Raw genomic sequence first — 19662 nt, 5'->3', positions numbered from 1 at the left:
ACAAATAAACATAACAAAAACACTGTTACAACAACAACAAAATACAAAGAGTTCTTGATGTCCATGTAAGCTTTTCAACAACTTCTAATCATCGTAGGTAGGGAACAGTGTTTAGTTACAAATCTAAAGTTCGCATGTTTAATCCCAACAGCTGAAAAATATCAATGTGGAGTGTGGTGAAATTACACGTGATTTCCACTTGAACTGTTTGTTCTATAATTAGAACCAGGGTTTCGGAGTCGGAGTCTACAAGTCGAAATCGAGCAATTTTGCTGGAGTCGGTGTCTGAGTCGAAAAATTAACTCGACTCCAGTTTTTTTTTCACATTATAGAAATATAACTTTAAATTCGGTACACCAAAATGTTCTCAAAAATCATTAATTATTTTATAAGAAAGCTATAAGAGAACATATAAACAAACGGCATACACGATGCTCTTGAAGCAACTTTAAATGGAAGGTACTTACACCTGGGAAGTTTTTGCGGATTCTGAAAGTACAATGTTCATAGATGAGAAAAATCAAAAAAAAAAAAAAAAATCGCCGGAGCGCTTTTTAAATAAATGGGGATTCAAGTTGACATTTTTAGGGTTTTTTAGGTTTTCACGATTTCGCATGGAAACCGCGAATCCTATCGAAATGAGACTAAGGAAAATGTTGTAGCTCTACAAGATTGACCTTTATGATAATTTCGTCGGTTCTACCGTTATTGAGATATAGAAGTTCAAATTGGGACAATGCATTGACTGTATCGCTACCTTATAAAACTGTGCCGTGACATAATTGCAAAAAGATTTTGGGAGTTATGTCCGCCTTGGTTTACGGACAAAACTCCCAATTTTTTGGCAGCTATGTCCGACCCCCCCTAGCGGACATAATTCCCAATGGGAGTTATGTCCGTTTTTAAAATTTAAGTGATTATTATTTTAATACAATTTTTATTTGAGACGATTAAGAAAATTAAAAATAAAATAATTCATATATATTTTCCATTTCATAATATTATTTATAAAAATTTTTAAAAAAATTAAGGACAAAATAAATCGTAGACAATAAAATTCGAACTATATTCAAAATTTGCCTTCGAACCTATTTTAAATGAAAAATTCTGCCGGCAGGAAAATAAAAAGTAAGAAAATAAAATGGTTTTGTTAAAAATTGCACATATTACCTGAAAAGCTCCCCAGGCGATTTTTTACAAAAATATATTCTCTATTTGAGAAAATAACAAGTATTTGTTAAAATTTGCAAACCTTTCCGAAAAACAAAAAGCGCCGCAGGCAAAAATAATTTTAAAAATTGCCCGATTTAAAAAATATATATTTTCGCAATTTAACAAGACAAAACATGTTTGTAAAAATATTCAAATACCTTATGAAAAACATAAAGCTGAGCAGGCGAAAATATTTTTGAAAAAAATCTCGCAATTTTTTACAAAAATATTTTCCCTATTTTAAGAAAATAAAAAGTTTTTGTAAAAATGAACAAATACTTTCTGAAAAGAGAATAGAGCCGCAGGCGAAAGTGTTTTTGAAAAAAAAGCTCGCGCTCTTCTTAACCAGTATTTCACAATTAAAGAAAATACAATTTTTTTGTAAAAATATGCAAATACTTTGAAAATCGCTCGATTAAAAAAATAAATATTTCCTACTATTCGAAATTAAGAAAAAAATTATATTTACATGTCTATATCGAAAAATTTAAATAATTATCATGCTTACAAAATGTATTCGTAGAATACCGGAATATGGTAAAACTTCTCCGAACTTGAATGACAGTTCGGAGAAGTCCACATTTTTAATGGTTTTTAGGTTTTTAGGATTTTGCTTGAAAACCGTAAGACCTATCGGAATGGGACTGAAGTAAATGTTGTGTCTTGACAAGATTGGCTTTCGTATCTTTTTCCTAGGTTGTACCATTTTTGAGATATATAAGTTTAAGTTGGAAAATTGCAGCCATGACACTGTTTTATAAAGAGAGAGAGATACAGTCAGTGCATTGCCCCAACCTACGAAAATACCATAAAGGTCATTCTTATAGAGAATTTTCATAGCTACAAAATTTTCTTTAGTTCCATTTCGATAGGACTTGCGGTTTCCAAGAAAAATCGTGAAATCCTGACAGACCCTTAAAAATGGCCGACTTGAATCGCGATTTATTTAAAAATCGCTACGCCGATCGCAACATCGATATTGTCACGTTTTCATCGTCCTATATCAGTTTTACCAGTTCCTTTCTAAAAAAACGTATATTTGTGTATTTCGGTACATTTCGTATATGTTATTTACTATGTTCGAAATTCGGATGGTTACACTTCTAAATTAGGGCATGATACATTCGTAGTTGGTGAGTTGGAATTAACTACTTCTTTACAACAGATTCATCCCGCCATAATTCAGAAGTGTGACAAACTGCGATTCTTTATTCCGGGATTAATTATATATGTACATGCAGAAATTCAAATAACCGGATCTGTTTATGTGTATCCGAGTTTCCTACACAATTAATAGCTTATACGAAGTGCACTGAAATAAATAAAATGTTCCCACCTCCATCCACCTGCCTACGTACTGGGTGGTGTGCACAGTATATTCTTATACAATTCCACCAAAGTTCAAAATATGTACGCTGAAAATATATGCGCTAAATTTTAGTTTAAGGGGTGACCACCAATTGTAAAGAAAAAAGTATAAACAACACAGAATATGTTGTCTAATTTTCTAGTCGATCAGAACAATATTGCCTGAGATATGAGCGTTGGAAGGAAAAATTAATTCTGTTTTTGTGCAGCGGGTGCCACCGTGGTGCAATGGTATGCACGCCCGCCTTGCACGCAGAAGGTCGGTGGTTCGATTCCCCGGCCAGGCAACATCAAACATTTTTTCAACGGTTGCAAAATACCCCTCAGTAATGTTGGCGACATTTCCTGAGTATTTCAGCCTTGAAAAACTTCTCCACAAGTGGTGTCTTATGACACGCCGTTCGGACTCGGCGATAAACAGTAGGTCCCATGTCATTGAGCTAAATATGAATCGGGGTGCACTCATTGATATGAGAGAAGTCTCCCTTGTCCCGTATGGGATGTTGTGGAACAATGTTTTTTTTTTTTTTTGTTTTGTTTTTGTGCAGCATGGAAACCAAAAACGTGTTTTTCTCGAAATGATATTTTGAAATCGGTGAAGGACTAGCTTTTGATGTCCTTAATAATCCCATAAAAATATATGACAATCGGTTTATTAGTTTTCGAAATAGAGTTGTCACCTCAAAAATATTTAAAAACAACAGGGTTTCGTAGGCGGCCAGTTGCCACAAAACTTCGTAATATATTCTCAGATGAAGAAAAAAATCTACCAAAAAAGTTTTGCAGTTTTCTTGGAAAAAAGTCATGAAAAATGGCTTTTATTGGACACTACAACTGGGGGTCTCCCCTAAAGGCTCTCGAAGCACTCTAAACTATTGGCTTACATCCAGCTCAAAACCTGGGCCATGTATGCGGTCCTTATGATTTGTATTATCCCTTAATTTTCACATATTTTGAAAGCGTAAAGATTTTCTCAAGGAGAAGAGTTCCGTCCAGAATATAAACAAGTAAGAACGGCTTTAAGTTCGGCCGGGCCGAACTGGTTTTACCCTCCACCACAAGTGGTATTTAAGTAAAATGGAACAATTAGTTTCCTTTCGTTTATGAAGAAGACTTAATAACAAATTTTAGCAATTTCGGTAAAATAATGTCTTTTAACCTCCAAAATACCGAAATTCGGTGGGCTATATCAAAACGTGGATCTATACCGACAAATTTCTGGCGTAAAGTTTTTAGACTCAAAGAAGACTAAATACCAAATTTCCGATATTTCAGTAAGACAATGTGGCTAAAACCTAAAAAGTAGCGTAAATTAAGAGGTACGCTTCTATGGGGGATATAGGAAGACGTGGACCTATACAGATAATTCTTTTCTGGAACATTTTATAACCCCATGAAAGACTAAATAACAAATTTCAGTCATTTCGGTGGTATATTGACGTCACATCTTTCACAATTATGAAAAATGGGAGGTACCGTTCTATGGGGGCTATATCGAAACGTGGACCTATACCGACGAATTTCAGTCGGGAAGGGTTTTACTTCCAACGTAGACTAAATACCAAATCTCAGCCATTTCGGTGGGTTGTTGTGGCCACAACCTTCAAAATACCGAAAATCGAGAGGTACCGTTCTATGGGGGCTATATGAAGGCATGGACCTATACCGACAAGTTTCATATGGAAAGTTTTATACCTGAAATTAAATACCGAAATTCAGCGATTTCAATGGATTATTGTGGCCATAATCTTCAAAATACCGAAAATGGGGAGGTACCGTTCTATGTGGCTATATGAAGGCGTGGACCTGTACCAACAAATTTCTGGGGGAAAGTTTCGTACCTCCAACGAAGACCAAGTACCAAATTTCAGCCACTTCGGTGTGATAATGAAGCTAAAACTCTCAAAATACCGAAAATCGGGTGTTACCTTTCTAGCCCATTTACAATACCAAACGTCCTAGGAGGAATACTGAGGCCACAACCTTTAAAATACCGAAAATCGGCAGGTACCGTTCTATGGGGGATATATGAAGGCGTTGACCTATACCAACAAAGTTCTGGGGGAAGGTTGTATACCCTCAACGAAGACTAAGTACCAAATTTCAGTAATTTTGGTGTGATAATGATAGAAAGATAGGAGTGATAGAAACTTCTATACCAAACTAAAAAGCTTTATCTTTAAAATTGCGAGCTGTATCTTGATTTCAACAGACGGACGGACGGACATGGTTTTATCTACTTAGAATTTTACCCTGATCAAGAATATATATACTTTATGGGGTCTCCGATGAATATTTCGATGTGTTACAAATGGAATGACAAATTTAATTATACCTTCCATATTATGATGGATGGTATAAAACAGAAAAATCACCCAAAATTGTTTTTGAAAATATCCTGTAATTAATCGTGTTTTCTGCTGATCATTTCCGCTTCAATTAAAAAACTAATAGAGAATTGTCGTTTTTTCCTGACAACAGAAAAATAAAAACTTCACCGATAAGAGTGCTGCATTCATTATACCCTACACCACTATGTGGAAAGGGTATTATAAGTTTGTTTTGGGAAAAAAAATCATGTAACACCGCGAAATATCGGTCGTAGACCCCCAATGTGGTATACCAATCTTCATATCTCGACGAGATAAAGCGATTTTGAGATGTGTGTCCGTCCTTCCGTCCGTCCGTCTGTCCATTATAAATTGTAATCAAACTCCAGGCCGCAATTATGGACCGATCGTCACGAAATTTTGCATGGAGGTCGGGTTCAGACCAGAATAGATACCTATTGTTATTGGTGATGATCGTGAAATATTTAGCAGGTGAAATGGACCAAAAACATAATTTTTATCCGATTTTGTAGCTGCTCTGTAGGTCGCAAAAATGGTCCGATGGCTTCGAAATTTTAACTAAGGTAAGAGTATATGACAAAGAAGAAGCTTGCAATATGAGATAGTGATCAGGTAATATTTAGCGGGTTAAATGGACCACAACTTTTGTGTGAAAATTGTGAAAATTTTTAATATACAGCTTATATACAGTTGCGTTCAAAATAATAGGAGCGCCCATACAAAAAAAGCAAATTGTCAAAAAATATGGTTAAACTTACCCATTTTGGTTTATTTTGAATTTGTTTAACATTGTTGACATCCCAACAGTTAATTCATCAGCAGAAATGTGGCAATCTGTTTTAAATTATTTACTGTTTACACCAACATTATAAATCGTGTTTAAAGTTTTTGTTCAAAAAAATAGGAGTGTGGAAGAAAAAGGACGATAAAAATAGCTTTAGTTGAGTTTAGGATCAAAATTGTCAATATTTTAGTTAACAGTAGTAAATCCAATAGATTTTATGAGATTTGATTGCTGTTTGAAAACAAAAGTCCTTTGGAGGTAGCCAAGAAACAGGCGATTGTCCTTGCAGAAATTGTTTCCATAAATTGAGCACTTATTGGGCAACTCAATGGATTTTGTAGACAAAAGCTTTAACGATTAGATTATTTTGATGCTATGGATGTTATCTCTAACAATATATAATGATTGGTATCCCATACATTTGTGAATTTTGATCCTTGAGCCAAGTTTAAGGACAGTTTACATTAGCCCTTAAGGCAAGGATCGTCCAAAAAATCGTATCTATAAGGAATTTATTCCCCTAACCAAATAATATTTAAAAGTCCTTAGGATGCTAACCTTGTATATGCAATCAGTTTCGCTTCTATTCAAAAAATGTTTAGAACGTGAACGGTTGAAATGTACTTTGAACCATTTACTGATAGGCAGGCTGGGATTGCACTAAGGTTGGTATACGCCGTAATATATTTTTCAATATAAACTTACGTTTTTCACTCAAAAATACTTCATTTAGGTTATTTTCATTAGAAAACTGTTTATTATACGATGCAAAATCTAATAAAAATAATCTTAGGCCAACTTCAAAAGTTTGTCTTTAAAGTTTCCTTCTCAACAAAGCGTTTTGAAAAATGTCTCATATGTGCCAATCATCCAATTATTCAAAAATGAACCATATAATGAATTCTGCGTGCAGTTACGATGCTAAGGACCTCAAAACATCACTTGATTGAGAAATTCATGCCTTATAGATACGCTTTTTTTAACCGATCCTTACGTAAGAGGTAACGGAAACCGGCTTTAACTTGGCTCAAGGATCAAAATACACAAATTTCTGGGATACCGATCATTATATATTGTTCGAGATAACAGTCAGAGCATCAAAAAACTCTAATCACTAAAGTTCTGTCTACAAAATCCATTGAGTTACCCAATAAGTGCTCAATTTATGGAACAAATCGCTGCAAGGACAATCACCTGTTTTTAGGCTACCTCCAAAAGAACTTTTGTTTTCCAACAGCCATCAAATCTCATAAAATCTATTGGATTCACTACTGTCAACTAAAATATAGACACTTTTGATCTTAAACTCAACTAAAAATATTTTTATTGTCCTTTTTCTTCCGCACTCCTATTTTTTTGAACAACAAATTTGAAGGCGATTTATAATGTTGGTGTAAACAGTAAATAATTTAAAACAGATTACCACATTTCTGCTGATGAATTAACTGTTGGGATGTCAACAATGTTAAACAAATTCAAAATAAACCAAAATGGGTAAGTTTAACCATGTTTATTCGACCATTCCTTTGGTGTGAATGATCACTCCTATTATTTTGTATGTATTCCTGGAATATACATTCCGCCCACGTAAATAAAATTTGGAAGGCCATTTCTTGACCTTTCCATTGATGCCAATTATATTGATTTACGTGCTCAGATAACATAGTTACAGCCTAATATATCCAGTTATTTGTTTGTAGTGTAATCAGAAGCACTCTAGAGGTCGCAGTTATAGATCAATAGTCACGAGATTTTGCACGATGTAAGAGTTTAGGTCGAAGAACATGCCTACAATTTTGGATGATGATCTCATATTATCCAGTGGGTTGAATGGACCATTACTTTTGCATAAAAAATATAAAAATTTTAAATTTGGTCCCTATTTTACTTCCTGGAGGGCATGTACTAGCAAAGTAGCCTACATATGGAAAATTAACTGCTGACTTTCCCCTGATGCGAATTGCAATAATGTGTCTCCTGGGTACCTAACGGGCCTACTGCCTAATATATAATAGGTTTTGTGTAGAATACAACATTTTCTTCCCATGCTACAATTTGTCTCTACCATGATAGATAAATTCCCAGCATTATTGCAAATTACGTGGAACCCTAGCCATAAATTTGTTTGCATGGAAATTATTTGAATTTCTACTCATTATTAGTTGTTTTTTACCGGTTAAAATATATTGTTGGTATCACAATATATAACCACAATGAACTATTTTCGAAATAGCCTAAAAAGCACAAAATCGAGTGCATTTCCAAACAATATGTATGGTACAAGTGCACTTTTTTTGGACGATAGATCTTCAATAAACTCACAATGATCCCTTTGAAAATTTGTATATAGCATTTCCAGTGTTCAATAAAATTGGAACAATGTCTGTCTGTCGAAAATTTCACAGCCAGATATGTCAAATTGCATTGTAATTGGGTATATTTGCAGCGGCTTATATATTTATTTATATTAGGTGTATTCCAAAAAGGAACCTGATATTCAAAGAAAATTTATAGATGTAGAACTTTTATTAGAAATGTATAATGATATACATAATTGTTCCACAAACATCCCAGTAGGGACAAGGGAGGCTTCTCTAATATGAATGAGTTCACCCCGATTCATACTAGCTCAATGATTAGGGACCTACTGTTTATCGCCGAGTCCAAACGACGTGTCCTAAGACACCACATGCAGAGAAGTTTTTAATGGCTGAAATGCTCAGAAAATGTCACCATCATTACTGAGAGGTATTTTGTCACCGTTGAAAATTTCATGTGGCCTGGCCTAGGAACTGAAACCGGGCATTCAACGTGAAAGCGGGTGTACATACCATTGCACCACGGTTGCACCCTATTAGATATGTCAAAACATTTTTTGATTTTTCAAGAATAGACTTCGGAGACATTTAATATGCTCAAAGCAAAAAAATCATTACATATCTTCGTTTCTTATATTATTCCATAGAGTGGAGCTATATTTCAACTTCACATCAGCCTTGTACACAGATTGTCGTCTGGTCGATTCCTCGGCGAGGTAACTTCAAACTTCAACGGTGGCAAAATACAACTCAGTAATATTGGCGACATTTTCTGAGCATTTTAGCCATATAAAACTTCTCTAAAAGTGGTGACTTAGGACACGCCCTTCGGACTCGGCGATAAACTGTAGGTCCCAAACATAATGTAATAAGGTGGCAGAATCCAAAAAACCTATTTCTAACAATAAGCTTATTTGTTCCATAAAGGAATTTTGATTTGCTGAAAGCTAATTCCCAGGGACAGTGGTGTAGGGTATCACATGGTCGGCCCCGTCCGACTATAACCTTTGCTTACTTGTTTTTGATTGGCCGTATTGAAATAGTTATCATATGTCGATATAGATTGCGATTGGTGGATGCGGACTAAAAGTTTATGCACTGGGCACAATTACATATTTGCCTCCAAATTAAATTTCGAAAAATACGTATATGTACACAAACTTTATTCATTTCAATGATTTCTCTAATTGGAGTCAGATAGATTTGTAGTCAAGCAAGAAAGTATTTAATGGCTGACCTGCCCCAACTGTTAAAAGATTAGGATATTTTAAGGCCGGAAGTATGTACATTCTTGTAGACACACTAGGCGTTTTATTATTAGATGAAAAAGTTCCAATGAATGTGGTTTTACTTATTGTGCGCCCATGTATGTTTATCGCCCCTTCACATTGTGTATGCAGTGTGCATATTAATCAGTGTGTATATATTTATGTTTATGTTAAACTATAAGTTTTTCGTTGTGAGAAAATGATTATAAATAAAATGAGTTCCTAAAGTGGAAGACATAACATCTAGCGGAGTCTTTATTTTCGTTCTGCTAGCTTCTTGTGTGTACACTTTCTGTGTGATGAGATTTGAAGTAGGTCTCATCAATAGTATTCATTACGCGATTTACAGATATTTAAATTTATATCAGCATATAAATTAAAACGGTTTATTTGAACTTTATTTCCATTTTAGAAGCCTAAAGATTTATCTTAACGACCTGTTTATCTTCCTCAATTGGAACCCTTTTGGTCTGTTTCGAACTACTATCAAACATCTGTTTTTTTTTTCAAAAATATTAGCTTCATTTGTGTTTTCAATTAAACAAAAATGTTCTACAATAACACGAGATTGTTAGTAATTCTGACCATTTTGAATTCGAATCTTCTTAGAGAACACACAATTTTATATGAATGTAGATAATGCAAAATCCGCCCATATTCCTGGGAGATTCAAGAAAAATTAAAGAAGTACTTCTACAGATTTTTTCAATATTTTAAATTAGAGAATACATGTAAAAAAATATGTTTTTTAAATCAAAAAAGAATTACTTAAATACAGTCTTAGTTTGGCTATATATTCAAACTATTATTCCAATATTAATACACGGAGGAAAAACACGACCTCTCTAACATGTCTAACATGCCCAAACATATTTTGAAGCAAACATATATACATATGTTTGCAACAGTCCCAAACATAAGATATGTTTGGGTTCTGCAAACAAATATATGTCTATGTGCAAACAAATATTTGTTTGGGTGCAAATGGTGGTGTTTTTTCTTTTATTAGAACTGCCAAAAACAAACACAAAAAAGGACAATTAAGTACATACAAAATTCCAAATACAAGAAATAGTGTCACACTATTACACTGAGGGAAAACCCCGTTGCGAAATCAAGCACGTATGTTGTCATTTTCGCAACGACCCGTTGTTATTTTTTTCAACAACGGCTGTTGGTGAATTGTACACGAACGTGCTCAAATTGACACCGAGACGTGGTCAACTTTCAGTACCAACAACGGCCGTGCTTAATTTGTCCACCGATGTGCTCAAAATGACAACGTTGCGTTTTTAATATTGGTAATTGCAGCCGATTACACACGAGTAAAAAATGACAACGGTGGTGCATGATTCATACACGGTCGTTGTCAATTTGACACCGGACGTGTATCAATTATGCACCACCACCTGCATACATCATGCACCACCGTTGTTACTTTGTACACCGACGTGTATGAATCATGCACCACAGTTGTCATTTTTTTACTCGTGTGCAATCGGCTGCATATTTACCATTTTTTTCGTGTAATTGAAAGAGAAAGGACGCATTGTGCAAAAAATTTATTGAAAATGTATAATATTCAAGAAATTAATTCGTAAGAGCCTCCAAATATCATTGGTGAGTTGCTAGAAATCGATGGCAATATTGTTGTGGTTCGCGATACAAGCCCTTGCAGCAGTCAAGATGCGGAATACAATGAGGACGATTATATGTTAATGGAGTTCTTAAAAGGGATAAATATGGAGTCGCTTTTTGAACACTTAAAAGGTAAGTAAATAAAAATGAAGTTTTCAAATAATAGAGTTTTCTTTTTTGTTCTTTTAGCATCACATGTAACATTTCGCAGTTTGCAGTACTTAAAAAAGAAGATTTAAAGGAAGCAGTGCCACCATTGGGACTGCGTGTTGAATTCAGAGAAAAGCTCTTTGCTTGAAAAAACGAGAGGTACGTATTATTTGTATTACAGTGTTGAACTCAGTATTAATATTGTCATAACAATAGCTCGGGATTGATGACGAAACTATGTCAGTTCCATCTAAAATAGGTGAATGGTGGAAACGCAACGAGACACCTGCAAGTATTCCTGGTACTCCCGACACTACAGGTTCGAACTGCTCAAAAGCCAAAGGAATTCTGTCAGAGGTAAAGTAAGAGTAATATTTGTGTAAGCATAGTTAATGTAGTTTTTTATTTAATATAGGATCTAAAGGAATTGTTAACACATACCTCGAAGGGGAAACTAGCGCTTGAATGTAGTAGTGCTAATAAGAAATTTAGTGACGAGCAAAGAGATGATATAACTTTGATTATCATTTACAATCGTATGAAGTTGGTTCTCTGAATGAGGGATACAACTTTTTTAATACCAACTTTAGATTTTATTACTTACCCATTTCACTTATATCCTATGAATAATGGAAAAGTTTATTTCAGAGTTAAGTTAATTTAATTTGTTTCTATACATTGAATATATGTAATTCTAATTTTTTTGTCAAATCAAATATGTATTTACATATATTGCATGTATTTATATTGAATTTATGTAATTGGTTTCGTTTAATAAAATACCTTTCAAAAAATTTAATTTCTTCTACTAAGGGTATAAAATGGGAAAGGAACGGACATAAAAAAAAATGACCACCATTGGTTTCAATCTGACAACGGGGCGTTGACAATCTGACAACGGAGCGTTGACAACCTGACAACGAAGCGTTGACGATCTGACAACGAAGCGTTGACAATCTGACAACGGGGCGTGCTCGAAATGACCACGTATGTGCTCATTTCATGCACGTCTGTTGTTGAAACCTTTGCCAAAATCTCGGTGTCAAAATGACAACGGCGTGCTCATTTTGACACCAAACGTGCTTGATACACTATCATACACGGATGTGGTCATTTCATACACGGATGTTGTCATTTTTTCTCTGGGTGTAGAAAGAAACAAATAAAAACAAGTAATAGAGGGTTATAGTCGGACAGGGCCGACCATGTGATACCCTACTTCACTACACCTGGGCACAATTTTCCAATGAATTTCTTATATATAATTGCCACAAATTTTAGCCGTCCGGTCATACATACATAAGTTGATATGCATACATGGTAACATACCAGAGATATAGAACATACATACGTATACGCCGTCATTACTGGAAACGAAAGATATTATTTTCCGTATTTTATAATGACCAATCGGGGCTTTTTCGCTATATATTATTAAAACAAGTTAGAAAGTATCAGTCAGTTGTGCCGACGGAGATACACCATCAGCATCGGACACAAAGCAAATAAATAAACTCAATACTTATAACGTCTCTAGGGTTTTTTTTTTAAATTTTGGGCCAATTTGCCAAGAAGAATGGACTTTGACCCCAAAAAATTGTACCGTCGTAACAAGGGCCACAAAGACAAAAACATTTGAACAATCCGAGACGAGTCCTTAAACGGCGCTCTTTTAAAAATGTGTGTGGGAGGCATCCGAAGGAGTGTTCCGATGTAGTCCATATTCGGACGTAATTGAAGTCACTAAGAGATAATACGATGTACAAAATTAAGACCAAACTTTGTTAGGGTTATCTTAGGCCAGCGTCGCCCATAACATTTCCATCAATACTAAAGCATGTGTGTATGCATGGGTGAAAAAACAACAACCACATGATGTTCATCGTTTGTTTATGTACACGTACACTGTACGTGAGAGAGAGAGAGAGTAGCATATGCAAAAACAACTCAGTGGCCGCCCTCACTATACTGTCTTTACAAAGAAGCGCGTCCCTGTCTTAGGCACTAGTCATTTTCATTGGCGTCGTCTCAGGAAGTATGGACTTGCCCCCAAAAAAAATGCAACGTCGTAAAAGAGGCCACAAGGTGAACATGTTTCAAACAAATTCAAAACGTCAAGTAGAGCTGTTAAACTATACTTTGCCCGAAGGAGTGGGCCGATATAGTCCACATTCGAACCTGATATATGCATGGAAGTAATATTTCAACATCCCTAGTTTGGAACAATTCGGTTAGTCCCTTCTGGAACTATCGTGCGAATAATCTTAGCGAAAGATTTTGAACTTTTGTAGGGGTAATTAACGGAAGTAGTAGACCGATATGGTCCATCTTCGAACTTAAACTAAGTTTGGACAAAATTTACGAGACCTAAAATTTGAATCAAATAGATTGATACTTCGAGAGTTATCGTGCGTACCAGCCAGCCAGACAGACGCACGGACATGGGTAAATGGACTCCAAATTCTCTGAAATGGATTTCGTCCAAACATACTTGGGGTCTAAAATCATTATTTCGATAATCTCGTTGGCCTATATATTGAGGGTATAAACAAATATTAAAAGAATTTTAGAAATACTTTTCAATGATTTTTATCGTAGTTGTAGTGTAGTTCTATGCAAAAAAAGCACAACAATAAAAAAACTTATATGTTAAGCTGGGTACACATTAGGTGTGTACGATAACTTCGCAAGTGAAAAGTACTTGCAAGCACTCAGCAAGTTCTCAGTAACCTCTCTCCATCAATTTTACTCTCTTGAAGCAAAAAAATTGCAGATTGTTATCGAACAGCAATTTGCAAAAACTTGCAAGAAGTCAGCTGATTTGATAACAAGAAGTTGGCGGAAAAGATTAAATTTAACAATTGAAGGTTTCTACCATTTTGTTTTAATTTCCATTTATCACCACAAACATCATTTTCCATAATTTATTTAATATTTTTTCCTTTTTTTATATCTTTTTATTTTAATAGCGTTTGTTTATGTTTTTGACAAGATGTCCGCCACAAAACATTCGAATTTAAATCAGCTGATCAAAATTGCAAATTCTTACAAGAAAAATTTTCCTTGCAAAAACTTGTAAACAAAACTCTCCAAAACTCTCTAATATTCTCTGACAATTGTCTCTCTTTTACTTTGCAAGTTTGTTATCGAACAGCATTTTGTAAAAGTTTGTGCAAATTTGGACAAACTTTTGGGTTATCGTACAGACCTATTGTCAGTTTTGAATGACAGCTTTGTTGTTGCTTGCTAGTGTGGCCGTTCATTTTTGTTATTCATCATGCAACCACAAAATGTTTTGTGGTTGCTGGACGGTTTGACAGTTATCGATAATTGCGAAATATCGACATTCAAAACTGACAATGTGTACCCAGCTTAACATATAATGTTGCACACAACTAATGTAAATTTAAAACAACTAAATTTACATTTACATTCGATGAAACCTTCTATATTTGCCCCCGCTTCACCAACATGAACTTGGTTTCAATAAATACGTACACCTTCAAATAAACTTGTTTCAAAAGCAAAACAAACCACTGAGCGTTCACTTAACAATGTTTACCACATTATTTAAAAAAACACAGATGGATGGAAGAGAACATTACAGCTGAATAAACCTCACAGTATGTACTCCAAGTATGTTTTTAATTTCCATTCAAAGACGGAAAATTAAAATTATACAATAAAAGTACATATGTATGTCCCTTATTTCGAAATGTTGAGTATGTAAATTACAAGTTTACTATTTGCAAGTCTATTAGTGGCTTGTATAATACTTAAAGGTTTTTTATATGAACTAGAATTTTTCAGAACTAAAGTCTACAGGGAGATGACGTCTAACAGACCAAATTTTTTTACAACTATGACAATAATTTCCCATACCACTCAAAATATAACAAGTAAGAACGGCGCACAGTGGTTCAGTAATCGATATTCCTGGCTGAAACCCCATTTTTTGTTGTCACCGATTGTTAATTTATATATATGGGTTTCGAAGGTAAACATATTGAAACTAAGAAAAGCAAAAAATTAGATCAAAAAATTGGAAAGTGTGGGCGTGGCGTACTTCTAAAGACGAAAATGTTTCCTAATTTTGGAAAATTTTTGCACATTTCTGAAAATAGAGCTATTTCTCAAAAACTATAACAGACTAGGTTAGGTAGATAGGATTGTTTCCTTTAAGAGCCGTTTTTCCTCAGGTACTAAATTTTAGTGAAATTCCAAGTTTAGTGGACAAGAACTTTTAGGAAACAGCTTGGAACAAAGTTCCGTTTACACAGAATGATACCCGAGGCTGTCCTCCTTCAGCCCATATATACTTTTGTACCCGTCCCGTTCCGTCCGTTCAACACTTTTTTAAATTTTTTTGAAATTACATGGTTAAAAATGTGTGTTTTTTCCATACCGTTTCCCATATAAATTATAACTTTTTCATACAAATTCCAAGTTTAGTTGACTAGAACTTTTAGGGAACAATTTGGAACAAAGATCCGTTTTTACAGAATGATACCCGAGACTGTCCTCCTCCAGCCCATATATACTTTTGTACCCGTTCCGTCCGTTCAACATTTTCTAAATTTTGTGTGTTCTTTCCTTACCGTTTTCCATGGTAGAACAAACCAGATAAAGTAAATACTACAACAAATACAACTCAGCAACAACCACATAGAAATTTGTTTTTGTTTGTAAACGTTAGTGTCAACGTACATGTAAACAAAATAAGGAAATGTCTATAAATTATTGGAATTTAAAAAACTAATAATTTTTCACATTTGATTGAATATTTTGAAAAACATAAATGAAAACTCGTTAGATTTTCAATTTGAATGTTTCCATATCATTCCACTAAATGCATAATTTCTCGCAGAAAGTAGAATTCTTGCAAAAATGTTTGGGGTCGCTGGTAATTCATTGAAAAAAGAGAAGCTGTTTCAATCGTTTGCTTTTGAAAAAAAATCACTTGTATTAGGGCTTTATTTTTTTCGAGTTTAACCAAATACTACACATATTAACAAATATTGTACCGCCTCTATAAGCGGTGTTTTAGTGTGCGGCATGTCGTTCGGACCTGGAGGAGGTTACATGTCAATGATATGAAGGAGTCTTTATAGGAAATAGTTCTTTTTCTGGTGAATAAAAATATATATCCCTAATATACATCGAACATAGAAATAAATATATAAAATGTCATATGGAATTTGACACTAACATTACAGCCCAGTTCAGTCAGCTGGGTATTGCTGCTACCTTTTCTTGTTCTACCATGACCGTTTCCCATATAAATTATAGCTTTTTCGCACAAAATGACATTTTTTTAATATATGAGGTTTTATAAGAGTTTATGAAAAACCAAGGAGTATTTTTTTTTTCAATTTTGGAAAAAAAATTTAATTTTTTGAAAAAAAAATTATTTTTCAAAAAATTGTTTACATTTTTGTTTAATTTTTTTTTTGTTGGGATTTGACCTTTTTTAAATTTGGTGGCTTTTATGTTATCTGTCGAACAGAAAAGGTATTATGAAAATATCTCTATCCGTTCAAAAGTTAGAGAGTTTTGACCAGGAAAAAACGATTCTGAACTGCGCGACCTTAACTTCTGGGAAGTGAATAAGAACAATTAGTTTAATTTGTTTTGTGAAAGTACTAAGCTCTTCCTCTTATTGCAGGAGTAGTATATCTCCCAACTGATAATACTCGCTTCAAAAGAGTTCATATGGGGCGTCATCGTAGTTCTTTCCAAAACATGGATCCTGGCAACACACAATATTAAATTACATCAAGCTCGGTTTGCAAATTTGACAAAAAAACAAACCCTCAAAATACATAAAATTGAGCAATACCGGCTAGACTTAAACCTGGATATATATGGACAGTTTGTTTGCGAGTAAGTTTTCTATCTTCTGTAGAAAAATGTGCTAAAATCTTTAAAAAAAAAAACTTAAATGGTGGCTACATTTGTATGGGGGCTATACCAAAACGTGAACCTATACTGCCTGACGTTTTGCAAGGGATGTGTTGTACATATATAAATGTCTTGTACCTTTAGCGAAGACTAAATACCAAATTTCAGTTATTCCATTTGAGGCTATATGAAGACGTGGGCTTATACCGAAAAATTTCATTTGGCAACTTGTATACCCCCAACGAAGACTAAATACCAACTTTCAGCCATTTCGCTGGCATATTGAGGTCACAACCTCCAAAATACCGAAAACCGCGAGGTATTGTTCTATGGGGGCTATATGAAAACGTGGACCTATACCGACAAATTTCCGGTGGAAAGTTTTAAACCATCAACGAAGACAAAATACCAAATTTCAGGCGTATGTTTAGGAAACAACCTTCAAAATACCGAAAATAGAACGGCACCTCTATTTGGGCTATATGAAGACATGGACCTATACCGACAAATTTCAGAAGGAAAGTTTTATAGCCCCAACGAAGACTAAATAACAAATTTCAGGCATTTCGGTGGGATAATGAGGTTAAAACCTTCAAAACAGTAAGATGAAAAGTTTTATAACCCCAGCGAAGACTACATATCTAATTTGAGCCATTTCGGAGTGATAATGAGGGTAAAACCTTCAAAATACCGAAAATCTGGAGGTACTGCTCTATGAGGGCTTTAAGAAGGTGTGGGCCTATACCGACAAACTTCAAGTGGAAAGTTTTATATACCCAACGAAGACTAAACATCTAATTTCAGCTATTTCGGAGTGATAATGAGGCTAAAACCTTCAAAATACCGAAAATTGGGAGGTACCATTCTATGGTGGCTATATGAGAACGTGGGCCAATATGACCCATTTTCAATACCAAACATCCTAGGAGTAATAGAAACTTCTATACCAAATTTTATAGCTTTATCTTAAATATTGCAAGCTGTATCTTGATTTCAACAGACGGACGGGCATGGCTATTTCGACTTAGAATTGTATACTGATCACGAATATAGGGTCTCCAACGAATATTTCGATGTGTTACAAAAGGAATGACAATTTAATTTTACCCTTCATATTATGGTAGAGGGCATAAAAATGTACGAATTTAAAATATTTGAAGTGGAAATAAAATTTTATATTGTAAATATTATATTATAATAAAAACAAATTAAATGTCAATGTAAATGGGTGGAGAGCACTAAATATAAATTCCTGGAAATTCCAAACTATTGTATTAAATGTATTAGTTTTTAGAAATGGTGCCCTACAGAGCCTTGCACGTCCTCAGTTACTGGGACAAGGTCGTTATTTTAATATTTTAAATATCGCTATTGATTGTTTCAACTATATAAATAAATCATTCATCGTTTATGGTGTCATACCTTAGAATTCAAATCACAATAACTTTCGAAGGCCTTTATTTTTTATTATGTGCACCAAACACCTTTAAAAATATTCACAAATTCTTTAATATTTATATGTTTAATTTATTTCATTTAGTTGACAACATAAGATACACAAAACACTTTATTTCACATCAACAGAAATTGCCGAAACAATATCGACAATCACAAAAACCATGTGTCGCGTTAATAACTTTTCACGGAATTGAGCCGCTTGTCTTGAACACACAACTTTCTCGTTGAACGGTTAAACACCTTGTGCAGATAATGAAAAACAGATGCAGTGTGAATACCCTTTTGTCAATCACCTGTGTGGGCTATTCTCTCACCATCAACAACAAAAACATTCATTCAATGTTATTTTTAATGCAACAAATTAATAGTTGACGAATTAATTAATTATCTCTCAACCTGACTGATAGTTTGTAATAATTTTATCATAAACTTAGATTTGAAATGAACGGGGTAGATATCGAAAAACATACTACAGATGCTTGGAAAAGGAAATAGTAAGAAGTTAAATGAAATGAAATTTCACAAACTATTTATGGGTTAAATATTATGACAATATACATACATATGTCATGTTATGAAGACCATACGTCGATCAGTTCTATGCACAGGATTAACTCGGAAGAATCTTCGTCCTGTATTTTTTTAACTGTAACATCAGCAAAAGAGCGAAGTGTTAAAAATGAGTTCATCCTAAATATGTGTAATAAAAGTATAGGGAAGTAAAACAGATAGAAATGTAAAAAATCTTTAAGAAATGTCAAAATCAACCAGTCAGCCAACCAGAAGCCAGCAATCATATTTGCCACATACCTTTTTACTCGCCCAAATTTGTCTCGTAAAAAGTTTCTAAGGAACGCTTTTTAGCGCCATTTTGTTTAAAACAAAGTGTAAGTTTTGTTAGTTTTTATAGCACGGAAACGTGGTTTTCATGTACTTTTTCATCCGGAATGCCCGCTTCAATATCTTCTGGTCAAAGATAGAGAAGAACCCTGGGCCACTGATCTGTTCCGGTTGCCAGAACATTATCTACGAAGAAGCTCCTACAAGCATAAGAAAAGATTACCACAGCTCTCCAAACATCATCATGGTGGCTCAGACCGCCTTCCTGTCATCGTCACCGTTAAAAGACCACCGGACTTCATAACCGCTGACCGCAGAACTTTTCTGAACCATGGAAAAACTTATTGGCAAGGGTACAGAGAACTTGCCAATCA

General features: G+C 34.4%; 1 protein-coding gene and 1 pseudogene across 1 annotated transcript in view; one reads left to right on the top strand and one right to left on the bottom strand.

Moving 5' to 3' along the window:
* LOC141404193 (aquaporin AQPcic-like) overlaps positions 1-18695 on the bottom strand; it is a 112014-nt gene extending 93319 nt beyond the window's left edge. Inside the window, exon 1 of the mRNA XM_073987566.1 lies at positions 18413-18695. The gene's annotated coding sequence lies outside the window, so the exon portion shown is untranslated. The remainder of the gene's footprint in view (positions 1-18412) is intronic.
* LOC141390741 (aquaporin-like) overlaps positions 1-19662 on the top strand; it is a 434687-nt pseudogene that overhangs the window by 150787 nt on the left and 264238 nt on the right.

The sequence above is a fragment of the Musca autumnalis genome, unplaced genomic scaffold (genome assembly GCF_047663935.1).
Source record: "Musca autumnalis isolate F117 unplaced genomic scaffold, ASM4766393v1 scaffold_1, whole genome shotgun sequence".
Lineage (NCBI taxonomy): Eukaryota > Metazoa > Arthropoda > Insecta > Diptera > Muscidae > Musca > Musca autumnalis.
The sequence above is the reverse complement of the archived record's forward strand: the minus strand, read 5'-3'. Positions and strand labels throughout refer to the sequence as shown.